The sequence below is a fragment of the Bos taurus genome, chromosome 5 (genome assembly GCF_002263795.3).
Source record: "Bos taurus isolate L1 Dominette 01449 registration number 42190680 breed Hereford chromosome 5, ARS-UCD2.0, whole genome shotgun sequence".
NCBI classification, from domain to species: Eukaryota; Metazoa; Chordata; class Mammalia; order Artiodactyla; family Bovidae; genus Bos; species Bos taurus.
This window is the reverse complement of record NC_037332.1, coordinates 30,386,668-30,404,739: the sequence shown is the minus strand read 5'-3', so window position 1 is coordinate 30,404,739 and position 18,072 is coordinate 30,386,668. Positions and strand designations below refer to the sequence as shown.

The following is an 18,072-nucleotide window of genomic DNA, read 5'->3' as shown; positions in this document are numbered from 1 at the left end:
TTGTATCTGAAAATAAGGTTAGTATTATCTTTGATATTACCTTTCCTTTAAGTATTACTCTCTTTGTTGTATGTTTGAATTTTCCTTCTTTTTTTAAGCATATACATATTATCAACTCTTGTAAAAAATTCTTTTCTTATATATCTCATTATAGAGCATTGAGAAGAGTTCCACGTGCGGTAGTAAATCCTTATCTCTTTTATATATGGTAGTGTGTATATGTTGATTCCAGTCTCCCAATTCATCCCTCTCCATTCTTCGCCTCCCGCCCCCGGTAATCACACGTTTGTTCTCTACATTTGTGACTCTGTTTCTGTTTTGTAAATAGCTTCGTTTGTACCATCTTTTTTAGATTCTATGCAATATCATATGATGATTGTTTTTCTCTGACTTCATTCTGTATAACAATCTCCATATTCATCGGTGTTGCTGCAGGTGACATTATTTCATTCTTTTTTTATGGCTGAGTAATATTCCACTGTGTATGTGTACCACATCTGCTTTATCCATTCCTCTGTCAGTGGACATTTAAGTTGCTTCTATGTCCTAGCTGTTGCATATGGTGCTGCAGTGAACATTGGGGTGTGTGCATCTTTGATTTATGGTTTTCTCTGGGTATATGACCAGGAGTGGGATTGCAGCATCATGTAGTAGCTCAATTTTTAGTTTTTTAAGGAACCACCATACTGTTCTCCATAACAGTTACACCAGTTTACATTCCTATCAACAATGTATGAGGGTTCTCTCCTCTTCTTTCAAAGAACCTTCCTTTTTAAGGGATAAACTTTTGAGGGGAAACCCCCTTTTGCTTGGCCTTGCTAAAACTCTGGCTGGTACTCTGTTTCTTTCATTCCTTTATTGTCAGACTTCTTGGTTGAATTGGTAAAGGGTTTGCCTGCCACTTTTCCACCACCTACTCTCTCATTAAACCCTTGCATTCTGGTATACCATAATTTCCCCCTGAATCTGAAACAGCACCCTCCCAGTTAAACTCCCACAAGGCTTAGAATGTAACAGGCATTCAGTGGTATTAGTTGAATAATGAATGAAATGAGAAGCTTTAAAGTACTATCACTGAGGGCTCTCTAATGCTTTTGATCAATGCTTTTAAAGAATTCTAGTAAGAAGCCATTATGCCTAAATTTAATCTAACTAGATGCTGATGTATAACATGAATATTGTTATTTCACAAATCCCTCGTTTGTATAAGATTCCAGAAAGAAATATTGAATACTTTGTTTTAGAGAAAGTTTAACTCTCAAGGCAAATACATTAGCAAAAGCATGTTTCCTCTTTTTCAGATCAACAGCACTCACACCATGGTTTTTCCAGTTCAGTGATATTCAGACCTTGGTTCTCGAGCCCCAGGTAGTCCTCTCAACATCTGTCTTCTTTGAAACCTTCATTGCAGTAACCAGACTATGCTGGGATAGGCTAACTGTGCTGCCCTTTTGTTAACAATAATAGCCAGTATGGCACCAGAGGCATATTCTTTTTGGGGGGCATATTCTTCTAAATATAGCATCTCAGCTTTGGTGAATTTGATTTCTCATTTGTCATTGTAATAAGTAAATTTTTTTACAGTTAAAGTTTTAGTTTTTTCTAGTAGATAATATTAGTTTCCAGATATTCAAGCTGCTTTTAGAAAAGGCAGAGGAACCAGAGATCAAATTGCCAACACCCACTGAATCATTGAAAAAGCAAGAGAGTTCCAGAAAAACATCTATTTCTGCTTTATTGACTGTGCCAAAGCCTTTGACTGTGTGGATCACAATAAACTGTGGAAAATTTTGAAAGAGATGGGAATACCAGACCACCTGACCTGCCTCTTGAGAAACCTATATGCAGGTCAGGAAGCAACAGTTAGAACTGGACATGGAACAACAGGCTGGTTCCAAATAGGAAAAGGAGTACGTCAAGGCTGTATATTGTCACCCTGCTTATTTCACTTCTATGCAGAGTACATCATGAGAAACGCTGGGCTGGAAGAAGCACAAGCTGAAATCAAGATTGCCGGGAGAAATATCAATAACCTCAGATAGGCAGATGACACCACCCTTATGGCAGAAAGTGAAGAAGAACTAAAGAGTCTCTTGATGAAAGTGAAAGAGGAGAGTGAAAAAGTTGGCTTAAAGTTCAGCATTCAGAAAACGAAGATCATGGCATCTGGTCCCATCACTACATGGGAAATAGATGGGGAAACAGTGGAAACAGTGGCTAACTTTATTTTTTTGGGCTCCAAAATCACTGCAGATGGTGACTGCAGCCATGAAATTAAAAGATGCTTACTCCTTGGAAGGAAAGTTATGACCAACCTAGACAGCATATTAAAAAGCAGAGATATTACTTTGCCAACAAAGGTCTGTCTAGTCAAGGCTATGGTTTTTCCAGTGGTCATGTATGGATGTGAGAGTTGGACTGTGAAGAAAGCTGAGTGCTAAAGAATTGATGCTTTTGAACTGTGGTGTTGGAGAAGACTCTTGAGAGTCCGTTGGACAGCAAGGAGATCCAACCAATCCATCCTAAAGGAGATCAGTCCTGGGTGTTCATTTGAAGGACTGATGTTGAAGCTGGAACTCCAATACTTTGGCCCACCTGATGCAAAGCGCTGACTCATTTGAAAAGACCCTGATGCTGGGGAAAGATTGAGGGCAGGAGGAGAAGGGGACAACAGGGGATGAGATGGTTGGATGGCATCACCGACTCAATGGACATGGGTTTGGGTGGACTCTGGGAGTTGGTGATGGACAGGGAGGCCTGGCGTGCTGTGGTTCATGGGGTCGCAAAGAGTCAGACACGACTGAGCAACTGAACTGAACTGAATATTAGTTTGCAAAAAGTAATTAGAGCAAGCTTTCTTTGATTAGAGATAAAGGTATTATCGAATACCATCCAATCTTATATAGTTTACTGTTAATTGAAAAGGTTGGTTAAAGCAAGAAATAAAAATGACACATATGTATCACAAGCATTTTATTTTAGCTTAAAACAAATAAGTGTATATTTATTAGTCAACCTTTTGATATATTATGTATGAGTCTGCTGCTGAGAGTTTTTCATGTATTTGTCATTAATTGCACCCCGTGATGCATTGCTTACAACTTCCAGTTACAGGTTTTCTAAGTGGAGTGAGAACTCTTGAAGACTTGAAGCAATGAGTATAGATTCCTCCTAGATTTCTGATTTTTCCTCAATTTTATTTATGTGTCTCACCCACACTTAAGTTCAGGACAGATTTTCAAATGATTTAATAACATATGGGACTTTAGCTTAGTTCTCAAAGAAAGAGCAACTTTTCTTACATTCGTAGTTTATTAATATATTTAGTATTTCTTTACAATCATGTGCTTGTAATTATAGACACAACTGGCGTTAAGTAGGTTTGAGAACAGATACATCAGACTCAGTGTAGTTTAGTGGGAGCAGAAATGCCCCAGTGTCGGTGTTGCCTGTGAGCTGTCAGTGTTCAGCCAAGGGTATTGGTTTGTGCCTGGTAGAGGGATAGGAGAGTATCAGTTAAATAGCTCTCTTAAGAGGTAAAAAGGTGTCTTTCTTTTCTTTTTTTCTAAAATAAGTTTGAGGTATAATATACATGAGATAAAATGCAGAATCCTTAAGGGTGCAACTGATAAATTTTTGCACAGTGAACACACCTATGTCACACTCAGATCACGATAATATATAGAGAATAGTACCAGGATCCTAGGAGCCCCCCAGTACCCCGACCCAGTTTCTTTCCCACCACTATTCTGACCTCCATCACTATCTATTGGTTTGACTTATTTGTGAACTTCATATGGTTGGAATTATACAACATATACTCCTTTGCATCTGACATTGTTCACTTAGCCCTGGTTTTGAAATTGATCTGTGTTGTGTCAGTAGCTTGTTCTTTTTCACTGCGGTCTATCGTATTCTACTCTGTGAATACACCACAGTTTCTCCATTCTGTCATTGGTAAGTGTTTAGGTTTATTTCTAGTTTAATCTTATAAATACTATTGCTGTAAACATTCTCATACCTGTCTCTGGTATACATAGACATGCATTTTGTTGAGTATACACTTAGGATTGGGATATCTGGTTATAGGGTATGCATATAATGCAGCTTTAGTAGATTTTACTAAATAGATTTTTATAGCCCCACTAGCAATATGTGAGAATCAGTTATTCCATACTCCCCAATGGCCCTTTAAAGGAAAACTTTCCTATGTATTTATTTTTATCATTTTGTTTGTGTATTTGGTTTTTAAAAATATTTTATAGAATATTCATGAACCCACCATTTAACCAGAGTTTAGTACTGAATATTGACAGTCTTACATGTTCTCCTCTCTAATGTCCTCTTGCCTTTCAAAGTAAATACTATTCTAAATTTTTTTTGGTAATCTTTCCATAGCCTTTTCAAAAAATAGTTTTATCAGGTGTATATGTGTGTCTAAATAATATATTGCCTAGTGTATTTTTAAAAAAAAGAATATCATGCAATCTGAGGATCAGTTTCTTTTTTTTTTTAATGCTTAACATTATATTGCTGAGACTCATCTGTATTGTTGCATACAGTTGTAGTTGACTCATTTTCTCTACCATATAATACTTCATTTAGTGGATATATCACAACTTATTAATTTCCTGTTGATGACATTTGGGTTGTTTCCATTTCTTACTGTTACGAATTCTACATGTTTTCTGGTGTACCATGAGCAAGAATTTCCCTTGATACTTAGGAAAGTAATTTCTGGGTAATAACATTGATAAATATTCTACTTTATGAAATAATGACTATATTCCAGAGAAGTTATACCAATTGTGTATTCCTATCAGCAACAGATCAGAGATGAGATCCTTTTCATTATGAGAAAATTTAAAATTATAACCTTAGTTACTTTTAGCAATGTAAGACTATTTGTATTTTCTATTTTTTACGTGTATTTGGTGATTTGTGTTTTTTTTTTAAATTTTATTTTATTTTTAAACTTTACAATATTTTATTGGTTCTGCCATATATCAAAATGAATCCGCCATAGGCATACACATGTTCCCCATCCTGAACACTCCTCCCTCCTCCTTCCCCATACCATCCCTCTGGGTTGTCCCAGTGCACCAGCCCCATGCATCCAGTATCGAGCATTGAACCTGGACTGGTGACTTGTTTCATATATGATATTATACATATTTCAATGCCATTCTCCCAAATCATCTCACCCTCTCGCTCTCCCACAGAGTCCAAAAGACTGTTCTATACATCAGTGTCTCTTTTGCTGTCTCATATACAGGGTTATTGTTACCATCTTTCTAAATTCCATATGTATGACATGATCCTCTACATAGAAAACCCTAAAGACTCCACCAGAAAATTACTAGAACTAATCAATGATTATAGTAAAGTTGCAGGATATAAAATCAGGACACAGAAATCCCTTGCATTCCTATACACTAATAATGAGAAAACAGAAAGAGAAATTAAGGAAACAATTCCATTCACCATTGCAATGAAAAGAATAAAATACTTAGGAATATATCTACCTAAAGAAACTAAAGACCTATATATAGAAAACTATAAAACACTGGTGAAAGAAATCAAAGAGGACACTAACAGATGGAGAAATATACCATGTTCATGGATTGGAAGAATCAATATAGTGAAAATGATTATACTACCCAAAGCAATTTATAGATTCAATGCAATCCCTATCAAGCTACCAACGGTATTCTTCACAGAGCTAGAACAAATAATTTCACAATTTGTATGGAAATACAAAAAACCTCGAATAGCCAAAGCTATCTTGAGAAAGAAGAATGGAACTGGAGGAATCAACCTGCCTGACTTCAGGCTCTATTACAAAGCCACAGTCATCAAGACAGTATGGTACTGGCACAAAGACAGAAATATAGATCAATGGAACAAAATAGAAAGCCCAGAGATAAATCCACACACATATGGACACCTTATCTTTGACAAAGGAGGCAAGAATATACAATGGATTAAAGACAATCTCTTTAACAAGTGGTGCTGGGAAAACTGGTCAACCACTTGTAAAAGAATGAAACCAGACCACTTTCTAACACCATACACAAAAATAAACTCAAAATGGATTAAAGATCTAAACGTAAGACCAGAAACTATAAAACTCCTAGAGGAGAACATAGGCAAAACACTCTCTGACATACATCACAGCAGGATCCTCTATGACCCACCTCCCAGAATATTGGAAATAAAAGCAAAAATAAACAATGGGTGGGACCTAATTAAACTTAAAAGCTTCTGCACAACAAAGGAAACTATAAGCAAGGTGAAAAGACAGCCTTCAGAATGGGAGAAAATAATAGCAAATGAAGCAACTGACAAACAACTAATCTCAAAAATATACAAGCAACTCCTACAGCTCAGTTCCAGAAAAATAAATGACCCAATCAAAAAATGGGCCAAAGAACTAAATAGACATTTCTCCAAAGAAGATATACAGATGGCTAACAAACACATGAAAAGATGCTCAACATCACTCATTATCAGAGAAATGCAAATCAAAACCACTATGAGGTACCATTTCAAAACCACTATGAGGTACCAGTCAGAATGTCTGCGATCCAAAAGTCTACAAGTAATAAGTGCTGGAGAGGATGTGGAGAAAAGGGAACCCTCTTACACTGTTGGTGGGAATGCAAACTAGTACAGCCACTATGGAGAACAGTGTGAAGATTCCTTAAAAAACTGGAAATAGAACTTCCTTATGATCCAGCAATCCCACTGCTGGGCATACACACTGAGGAAACCAGAAGGGAAAGAGACACGTGTACCCCAATGTTCATCGCAGCACTGTTTATAATAGCCAGGACATGGAAGCAACCTAGATGTCCATCAGCAGATGAATGGATAAGCAAGCTGTGGTACATATACACAATGAAGTATTACTCAGCCATTAAAAAGAATACATTTGAATCAGTTCTAATGAGGTGGATGAAACTGGAGCCTATTATACAGAGTGAAGTAAGCCAGAATGATTTGTGTTTTTAAGAGATTTGTTACCTAAGTTTTCAAATGTATTGGCATAAGGTTATTTGTATTTTTGTCTTATATTTTAATGTCTGTAAGATCTATAGTTTTCTTTTTTAAATTCCTGATACTGATATTTGTGCTTTTTTTCCTTTTTCTTCTTCTCTTAGGGATTTTTTTGCTGGGTCAAGAAATCAATTTTTCTTTCATAATTTTTTTCTTATTACATTAAAATTTTAAAAAATCACGATAAAATACACATAAAATTGACCACTTTAATCAATTTAAAGTGTGCAGTTCAGTGATGGTAAGTACATTCACGTTATTGTGCAACTATCACCACCATTCATCTCCAAAACTTTTTCATCTCCCCAAATTGAGACTCTGTACCCATTAAACATTAATTCCTGTCTTCTCCCCTACAGCCCCTGGCAACTTTGTCTCTATGAATTTGACTACTCTGTAAGTAGAATCATATAAGTAGATTCTCATGTAAGTAGAATATATTCTTATATAATACCTCATATAATTAGAATCATACAGTATTTGTCTTTTTGTGACTGGTTTATTTCACTAAGCATTACATCCTCAAGGTTTATCCATTGAGGATGGATAAAGGTTTTTTGGTGTGTGTCAAGTATTGGCACATAGTTGTTGTTCAATCACCCAGCTGTCTCTGACTCTTTGAGACCCCATGAACTGCAGCACACCAGGTCTCCCTATCCCTTACCATCTCCCGAAATTTGCCCAAGTTCATGTCCATTGTATCAGTGATGCCATCCAGCCGTCTCATCCTCTGACTCCTTCTCTTTCTGCCCTCAATCTTTCCCAGCATCAGGGACTTTTCCGATGAGTCAGCTGTTCGCATCAGATGAGCAAAATACTGGCGTTTAAGCCTCAGCATCAGTCCTTCCAAAAAGTATTTGGGTTTGATTTCCCTAAGACTGACTGGTTTGATCTCCTTCCTGTTTAAGAGACTCTCAGGAGTCTTCTCCAGCACCACATTTTAAAGGCATCAATTCTTTGGCCATCTGCCTTCTTTATGGTCCAGCTCTCACAACTGTACGTGACCACTGGGAAGACTATAGCCTTGACTATATGGACCTTTGGCGGCAGAGTAACGTCTCTGCTTTTCAGCACAGTGTCTAGGTTTGTCATAGCTTTCCTGCCAAGAAGCAAACCCCATATGATTTCATGGCTGCAGTCACCATCCCAATGATTTTAGAGCCCAAGAAGAGAAAATCTGTCACTACTTCCATCTTTTCCCCTTCTATTTGCCATGAAGTAATGGAGCCAGTTGCCATGATCTTAGTTTTTTTAATATTTAGTTTTAAGCCAGCTCTTTCACTCTCCTCCTTCAGCCTCATCAAGAGGCTCTTTAGTTCCTCTTCACTTTCTGCCACTAGAGTGGTATCATCTGCATATCTGAGGTTGTTGATGTTTCTCCCACCTATGTTAATTCCAGCTTGGAACTCAACCAAGCCCAGCATTTCTCATGATATGCTCAGCGTATAGGTTAAACAAACAAATCTTGAACTAATCAGTTATTCCCATACAGGGTTCAAACTGTTGCTTCTTGACCCACATACAAGTTTCTCAGGAGACAGGCATGATGTTCTGGTATTCCCATCTCTTTAAGAGCTTCCCACAGTTTATTATGATCCACACAGTCAAAGGCTTTGGCCTAGTCAATGAAACAGAGGCAGATGTTTTTCTGGAATTTCCTGGCTTTCTCTTATGATCCAGCGAATGTTGGCAATTTGATCTCTGGTTCCTCTTCCTTTTCTAAATGCAGGTTGGACATCTGAAAGTTCTTGGTTCGCATAATGCTGAAGCCTCACATGCAAGATTTTAAGCATGACCTTTCTAGCATGGGAGCTGAGTGCAGTTGTCCAATGGTTAGCACATTCTTTAGTACTACCCTTCTTGGCACATAGTAAGTTATCTTAAGTACTTATTAATTGATTAGTTTTTTAAGTTAGCAGGTGTATTTAGAAATCACTTTTTCTATGTGCATGGGATTTCCCTTTATAGAGTAGAATCAGTGAATAAAGCTCTTAATTGCTGTATTTTGTTTTTGCCTCACAGCTGCCTCCATTCCCTTGTGTTGCTTGTGCATCTGTGCTTTGGGGAGATGGAAGGAATGGAGTTTATATGTGTGTGGAGGGGATGAGGATTAAATGATCGGTATTGTTTAAAACCATTATTGAAGAATTTATACAGCTGAGGATGATTTGGCTTGATTAGGCCTGGGTTACAGCCACCTGCGTGAGGAGGAGGAAGCTACAGACGACTCTAACCACCCAGCTAGCAGTGAAATAGGAAGAGACAAACATGTGTGTATTGCCTCTCTGCTCCCATGAGCCCCCTCTACTCCCACACTACAGCTGCCACTGATGACTAATGTTTGGCAATTTGGAGGATCTTGTGCCTTTTAATAGTAGTAAGAGGAGTTGTGATATCATGTGGTTTCTGATTTTCCACTTAGAATGTATTCTAAATTTCCAGAAATATTATTTTGTTCCAATTCTGTGTTGTTCCAATTCAATGTTTACATTTAAAAAGAGGAATTTATTGGTTCTTCTAAATGAAAATTACATTTTCCAGAATAAAATTTGTGGTGATCAGCTTTATAATTATGGGAGTTTGGGGTTAGAATGATACATGGATTGGAAAGTTAGTGCCAATGAATAAAGACATTTGTTGAGAAAACAGACTTACGGGAATGTCAGCTTTTGACCTAAGGACATCATCTCCTTTGTTGCTAATTATTTTTTAGAGTATATCAGTGCATTACTTTGGGTCTCTCTGCTTTTTCATATTCCTTTATAAGGCTAATGAGAATATTTATTGGCAAACTGATGATACATTGTGGAATAAGAACTCTTGATTGTTTTCTCATAACCAAAACTCTTTAAATCAGGAAAAATGTTCTTATTTGGAACTCCCCATTTTCTTATTTTGGGTTGTTATTCTGCAGGTCTAGAGAGTTAGTGCTTGTAGGTTCTTAGTGACACATTTCTTGAACCTGTTGGTTGGATTTCTAAGTTGAAATAAACGTTGTTTAGGTTAAACTGAGAGTTTTCAGCTTTGGTTTAATTTGCTGGGAATTAGTCTTTTTAAAAAAGTATTACAATTGTTTTGAAGAGATAATATGCTTATATGTTTCAGTGCAAGAAATATATAAAAGGTTGATTGAAACATATAAAAAGGATGATTGAAAAGTCTTTCTTAACCTTGTTTCCTATTTTTTCAATTTCCATTCTTCAGTGGATCATCACTGTTGGCTACTTTCTTGTTTATCTTTTCAGATACACAATATTTATGTATATATGATAGTATAAATTATTCTTCTCCCCATCATTTACTTAACAGTATATCTTATATCAGTATATAAAAGGATGTTCTCTTTCCTCAAAAATATTTGCGTAGTATCTCATTGTGTGAATAAACCATAATTTATCAAACTAGTGTCCCACTGATAGACGTTAGGCAAATCTATCAGTGCCATTTTTCTACCAGCATTGCTCACTTTGTGCGTCTGTGTCACATTTTGGTAATTCTCCCAGTATTTTGAATGTTTTTATTGTTGCTATATTTGTTATGGTGATCTGTAATCAGCGATTTTTGATGTTACTACTGTCATTGTTTTAGAGTGCCACAAACCATGCCCAAATGTGAGGAAAATTTAATTGATTCTGACTGACCCACCAACTGACCATTCCGCTACCTCTCTTCCCTCTCCTCAGGCTTCCCTATTCCCTGAGACACAAGCGTTGAAATTATAGGCAGACTCTTCTTTATTGTGTTTCACTTTATTGTATTTCACAGATATTACTTTTTTTTTTAACATACTGAAGGTTTGTGGCAACCCTGCATTGTCAGATGATGGTTAGCATTCTTTTAGCAATAATGTATTTTTAAACTAAAGAACATACATTTTTTTAGACATAATGCTGTGTGTTAGTCACTCAGTTATGTCTGACTCTTTGCGACCCCACAGACTGTAGCCTGCCAGGCTTCTCTGTCCATGGGATTCTCCAGGCAAGAATACTGGAGTGGATTGCCATTCCCTTCTCCAGAGGAACTTCCCAACCCAGGGATTGAAGCCTGGTCTCCTGCCTCACAGGCAGATTCTTTACCATTTGAGCTACAGGGAAGTCTAGACATAATGACATCTAGACATTACAGACATAATGCTATTGCACACTAAATAGACTACACTGTAAACATAACTGTATATGCACTGGGAAACCAAAAAATTTCTGTGACTTGCTTTACTGTGATGTTCACTTTGTTGCAGTGATCTGGAACTGAACCTGCAATCTCTCCAGGGTGAGCCTGTACCTATAAAATCACAATATTCTATTTCCCTCTCCCTCTAGTCTCTGGCTAACTACCATTCTCCTTTCTGTTTGTGTGGATTTCAGTACTTTAGATAGCCTATGTAAGTGGAATCATACAATATTTTTCTTTTTTATGACTGACACTTCATTTCGCATAATATCCTCAGGGTTCATTTATTTTGTGGCATGTATTAAGATTTCCTTCTTTTTAAAAGCCAAATAATATTCCATTGTGTATATATGCCACATCTTGTTTACCCAGTCATCTGTTGATAGGCATTTGGGTTGTTTCCATCTCTTGTCTATTATAAATAATGCTACAGTGAACATGGATGTGCAAATACTTCTTTGATGTCCTGCTTTAATTTCTTTTGGATATATACCCAGAGGTGGGATTGCTGGATGATATAGTAGTTCTATTTTTAAATTTTGAGAAACCTTCATAGTATTTTCCACAGTGGCCACACCATTTTATATTCCAACCAAGAGTGCACAAGCGTTTCAACATCTTCATTTTTCTACATCTTCAACAACACTTACTTTCTGGTTTTGTGTCTGTGTGTGTTTTGTTTTGTTGCTGTTGTTGTTTTTGTTCGCAGCCATCCTAATCGATATGAGGTGGTATCTCACTATGATTTTGATTTGTGTTTCTCTAGCTATGAGTGATGTCAAGCATCTTTTCATATGTTTGTTGACTGTTGGCTTATCTTCTTTTGAGAAACGTCTATTCAAGTTGTTTGTCCATTTTTAACTTGGGTCATTTATTTTTCTGTGTTAAGTTGTAGGCATTCTTTATATATTTTGATTATTTAACGCTTATCAGATATATGATTTGCTAATATTTTCACTCCATTGATTATTTTTGCTGTACAGAAGTTTTTAATTTTCACATGGTCCAGTTTGTCAATTTTTGCTTTTTTTGGCTGCTTTTGGTGTCGTATTCAAGAAATCACTGCCAACGTCAGTATCATGAAGCTTTTCCTCTGTGTTTTCTTCCAGGAGTTTTAGATCTTATGTTTAGGTCTTTAATCCATTTTGAGTTGGTTTTTGTATGTGGTGTAAGAGCCCTGTCCTTCACCATCTCCCAGAGTTTGCAGAAACTCATGTCCATTGAGTCGGTGATGCCATTCAACCATCTCATCCTCTGTCGTCCCCTTCTCCTCCAGCTCTCAATCTTTCCCAGCATCAGGGTCTTTTCCAGTGAGTCGGCTCTTTGCATCAGGTGGCCAAAGTATTGGAACTTCAGCATCAGTCCTTCCAACGAATATTCAGGACTGATTTTTTTTAGGATGGACTGGTTTGATCTCCTTGCAGTCCAAGGGACTCTCAAGAAGTCTTCTCCAACTCCACAATTCAAAAGCATCAATTCTTTGGCTCTCAGCATTCTTTATAGTCCAGCTCTTAACATCCCTACATGACTACTGGGAAAACCATAGCTTTGACTAGATGGACCTTTGTCGGTAAAGTAATGTCTCTGCTTTTTAATATGCTGTCTAGGTTAGTCATAGCTTTTCTTCCAGGGAGCAAGCATCTTTTAATTTTATGGCTGCAGTCACCATCTGCAGTGATTTTGGAGTTGAAGAAAATAAAGTCTCTTACCGTTTCCATTGTTGCCCCACCTATTTGCTATGAAGTGATGGGACCAGGTGCTATGATCTTATTTTTTTGAAAGTTGAGTTTTAAGCCAACTTTTTCACTCTCCTCTTTCACTTTCATCAAGAGGGTCTTTAGTTCCTCTTTGCTTTCTGCCATAGGGTGGTATCATCTGCATATCTGAGGTTATTGCTATTTTTCCAGCAGTCTTGATTCCAGCTTGTGCTTCATCCAGCTCGGCATTTCACATGATATACTCTGTGTAGAAGTTAAATAAGCAGAGTGACAATATACAGCCTTGGTGTACTCTTTCCCAATTTTGAACCAGTCTGTTGTTCCATGTCCGGTTCTAACTGTTTTTTTTTTGACCTGCATACAGATTTCTCAGAAGGCAGGTAATGTGATCTGGTATTCCCGTCTCTTGAAGAATTTTCCATAGTTTGTTGTTATCCACACAATTGAAGGCTTTAACGTAGTCAATGAAGGAGAAGTAGATGCTTTTCTGGAATTCTCTTGATTTATCTATGAACCAGGGGATGTTGGCAATTTGATCTCTGATTCCTCTACCTTCATAATCCATTCATATTTAGTATAATTTTTATATAGCTAGGTTTCTCTCTGCCATTTTGATGTTTGTTTTTTATATTATATCTTTTGGTTTAATTGTTCCTCCTGTATTACCTTATTTTGTGTTCTGTTCAGTCACTCAGTCGTGACCGACTCCTTATGACCCCATGGACTGCAGCACGCCAGACCTCCCTGTCCATCACCAACTCCCAGAGTTTACTCAAACTCATGTCCATTGAGTCGGTGATGCCATCCAACCATCTCATCCTCTGTTGTTCCCTTCTCCTCCCGCCTTCAATCTTTCCCAGCATCAGGGTCTTTTCAAATGAATCAGTTCTTTGCATCAAATGGCCGAAGTATTGGAGTTTCAGCTTCAGCATAAGTCCTTCCAATGAATATTCAGAACTGATTTCCTTTAGGATGGACTGGTTGCATCTCCTTGCAGTCCAAGGAACTCTCAAGAGTCTTCTCCAACACCACAGTTCAAAAGCATCAATTCTTCAGTGCTCAACTTTGTTTATAGTCCAGCTCTCACATCTGTACATGACTACTGGAAAAACCAGAGCTTTGACTTGACGGACCTTTGTTGGCAAAGTAATGTTTCTGCTTTTTAATATGCTGTCTAGGTTGGTCATAACTTTTCTTCCAAGGAGCAAGCATCTTTTAATTTCATGGCTGCAGTCACCATCTGCAGTGATTTTGGAGCCCCCAGAAATAAAGTCTGACACTGGTTTCCACTGTTTGCCCATGTGTTTGCCATGAAGTGATGGGACCAGATGCCATGATCTTCATTTTCTGAATGTTGAGCTTTAAGCCAACTTTTTCACTCTCCTCTTTCACTTTCATCAAGAGACTCTTTAGTTTTTCTTCGCTTTCTGCCATAAGGGTGGTGTCATCTGCATATCTGAGGTTATTGATATTTCTCCCAGCAATCTTGATTTCAGCGTGTGCTTCACCCAGCCCAGCATTTCTCATGATGTACTCTGCATATAGATTAAATAAGCAGAGTGACAATATACAGCCTTGATGTACTCCTTTCCCGGTTTGGAACCAGTCTGTTATTCCATGTCCAATTCTAACTGTTGTTTCTTGGCCTGCATACAGATTTCTCAAGAGGCAGATCAGGTGGTCTGGTATTCCCATCTCTTTAAGAATTTCCCAGTTTGTTGTGATCCACACAGTCAAAGGCTTTGACATAGTCAATAAAGCAGAAGTAGATGTTTTTCTGGCACTCTTGCTTTTTCGATGATCCAACGGATGTTGGTAACTTGAGCTCTGGTTCCTCTGCCTTTTCTAAATCCACCTTGAACATCTGGAAGTTCGTGGTTCATGTACAATTGAAGCCTGGCTTGGAGAATTTTGAGCATTACTTTGCTAGTGTGTGAGATGAGTGCAATTGTGCGATAGTTTGAACATTCTTTGGCATTGTCTTTCTTTGGGATTGGAATGAAAACTGACCTTTCCCAGTCCTGTGGCCACTCCGAGTTTTCCAAATTTGCTGGCATATTGAGTGCAGCACTTTCACAGCATTATCTTTTTTAAAAAATTAATTTGTTTAATTGACAGCTAATTACTTAATAATATTTTAGTGGTTTATGCCATACAGAGACATGAGTCAGCCATGGGTGTACATGTGTCCCCCATCCTGAACCCCCCTCCCACCTCCCTCTCCATCCCAGCCCTCGAGGTTGTCCCAGTGCACCGGCCCTGAGCACCCTGTCTCATGCATCGAACCTGGACTGGCGATCTCTTTCACATATGGTAATATACATGTTTCAATGCTATTCTCTCAAATCATCCCACGCTTGCCTACTCCCACAGAGTCCAAAAGTCTGTTCTTTACATCTGTGTCTCTTTTGCTATCTCACATATAGTGTCATCGTTACGATCTTTCTAAATTCCATATATATGCATTAATATACTGTATTGGTCTTTTTCTTTCTGATTTACTTCACTCTGTATAATAGGCTCCAGTTTCATCCACCTCATTAGAACTGATTCAAATGCATTCTTTTTAATCACAGTATCATCTTTTAGGATTTTAAATAGCTCATAGATTTTCTTAAGTGTATGATTTTAATTATTTTGTTTTGCTGTTGTCTTTTGTTTTTGCTGTCTTTGAGTTATATTCTTTTCCTTTTTTTATTTTCCAACTACAATTTTGTTTTATTTTTAAACTTTACAAAATTGTATTAGTTTTGCCAAATATCAAAATGAATCTGCCACAGGTATACATGTGTTCCCCATCCTGAACCCTCCTCCCTCCTCCCTCCCCATACCATCCCTCTGGGTCGTCCCAGTGCACTAGCCCCAAGCATCCAGTATCATGCATTGAACCTGGACTGGCAACTCATTTCATACATGATATTTTACATGTTTCAATGCCATTCTCCCAAATCTTCCCACCCTCTCCCTCTCCCACAGAGTCCATAAGACTGTTCTATACATCAGTGTCTCATTTGCTGTCCCGTACACAGGGTTATTGTTACCATCTTTCTAAATTCCATATATATGCGTTAGTATACTGTATTGGTGTTTTTCTTTCTGGCTTACTTCACTCTGTATAATAGGCTCCAGTTTCATCCACCTCATTAGAACTGATTCAAATGCATTCTTTTTAATCACAGTATCATCTTTTAGGATTTTAAATAGCTCATAGATTTTTTTTTAAGTGTATGATTTTAATTATTTTGTTTTGCTGTTGTCTTTTGTTTTTGCTGTCTTTGAGTTATATTCTTTTCCTTTTTTAAATTTTAAATCAGGTGCCCTTTATGTCTCCAAACTTTTGAAATACCACTCTGGATATTATAGTCTTTATGGGTTTGTATTTCTTCTCCAGAAAATAAAAAGAATAGTTATCTCTATCACAACAACTGGAGAAAACCTCAGTAGAAACTCAACACTGTTTTTCAGTGAGAAATACCTGATATTTTGTTTAGTGAAGACAGTTTGCCGTATACTAAGCAAAGTGGAAATCGCTAATGTGGTCAATTTAAAAGAAGCAAATAATTTAAAATACAAAGGCTTCCAGGTGGTGAGTTATTTTCTTAGTGCTTGTTCTAGACATTCCAAAATGCATTTTAATTTATCACAGTCTACTTTAGATTAATGCTAGTTTAATTCTGTAAGATAGCATTTCTTACTCCCTCCTTTGTACAGTAATTGTCATATATATTATATTTGTTATAAACATAACAATAATGTTATTACTGCTTTATATAATCTTTTAAATAATTTTAGAGAATATATATATATGGCATGTGGAATCTTAGTTTCCCAAACAGGGATCAAATTCACATCCCCGGCATTGGAAGTGCAGAGTCCTAACTACTGGACCACCAGGGAAGTCCCCAGAGAATAAACTTTTTAGAATGTATTCTTTTATATTTACCCGTATATTTCCTTTTCCCAGTACTTTTCTTTGTGTAGATTCAAGTTACCATCTGGTGTCGATGGATTCTCTTAATTTATTGGGGATGTCTCTGTTTCATGCTCATTTTATAAAATCATTTTACTTTTGTGTTTGGCTGTGCTGGGTTCTCATTGCTGCACAGGCTCTCCTCTAGTTAGGCCAGCAGGGCTACTCTAGCTGTGGTGCACAGGCTTCTCACTGTGGTGGCTTCTCTGGTGGAGCATGAGCTCTAGGACATGCAGGCTGCTGTCGTTGCAACCAGTGTGCTCAGGAGTTGTGGTTCCTGGGCTCTCGAGCACAGGCTCAGTCTTTGTGGCACATGGGTTTAGTTGCTCTGTGGCAAGTAGAATCTTCCCGAATCAGGGATCGAACCCGTGTCTCCTGCATTGGCAGGCGGATTCTTTACTGCTAAGCCACCAGGGAACTCCCATCTTCATTTTTGAAAGACAATTTAGCTATCTGGATACAATATTCCTTTTTTTAAAAATTTATTTTTAGTTGGAGGATGATTAATTTCCAATATTGTGTTGGCCTCTGCAATATATGAACATGAATCAGCCATAGGTATAGGTATGTCCCCTCCCTCCTGAACCTCCGTCCCACCTTCCTCCCCATCTTGCCCTTCTAGATTATCACACGGCACTGATTTGAGCTCCCTGCGTCATACAGTACATTTCACCAGCTATCTAAATTACATATGGCAGTGTATATGTTTCAGTGCTGTTCTCTCCGTTTGTCCCACCCTGCCCTTCCCTCTCTGTGCCAACAAGTCTTTTCTCCATGCCTGTCTCCACTGCTGCCCTGCAAATAGGTTCATCAGTACCGTCCTTCTAGGTTACATACATATGCGTTAGAATACAGTATTTATCTTTCTCTTTGTGATTCACTTCACTGTGTATAATAGGTTCTCCGTTCATCCACCTTATTAGAACGGAGTCAAATTTGTTCCTTTTTATGGCTGAGCACAAGCTGGAATCAAGATTGTTGGGAGAAATATCAATAACCTCAGATATGCAGATGATGCACCACCCTTATGGCAGAAAGTGAAGAGGAACTAAAAAGCCTGTTGATGAAAGTGAAAGAGGAGAGTGAAAAAGTTGGCTTAAAGTTCAACATTCAGAAAACGAAGATCATGGCATCTGGTCCCATCACTTCATGGCA

The 18,072-nt window shown here is 37.7% G+C and overlaps 1 protein-coding gene across 6 annotated transcripts in view; it reads left to right on the top strand.

The window, feature by feature from the left end:
• The window catches only part of SPATS2 (spermatogenesis associated serine rich 2), a 152,999-nt gene that overhangs the window by 52,265 nt on the left and 82,662 nt on the right, over nt 1-18,072 (top strand). The window contains exons 2-5 of one of the 6 annotated variants that reach the window (XM_059886752.1): nt 1,302-1,368; nt 7,164-7,300; nt 7,419-7,485; nt 8,789-8,929. The exons of 2 other annotated variants lie outside the window; for them this stretch is intronic. The gene's annotated coding sequence lies outside the window, so the exon portion shown is untranslated. Of the gene's footprint in view, nt 1-1,301; nt 1,369-7,163; nt 7,301-7,418; nt 8,930-18,072 lie in introns of all 6 variants that reach the window. 3 more of the 6 variants (XM_059886753.1, XM_059886754.1, XM_024992228.2) reach the window with 3 other exon arrangements.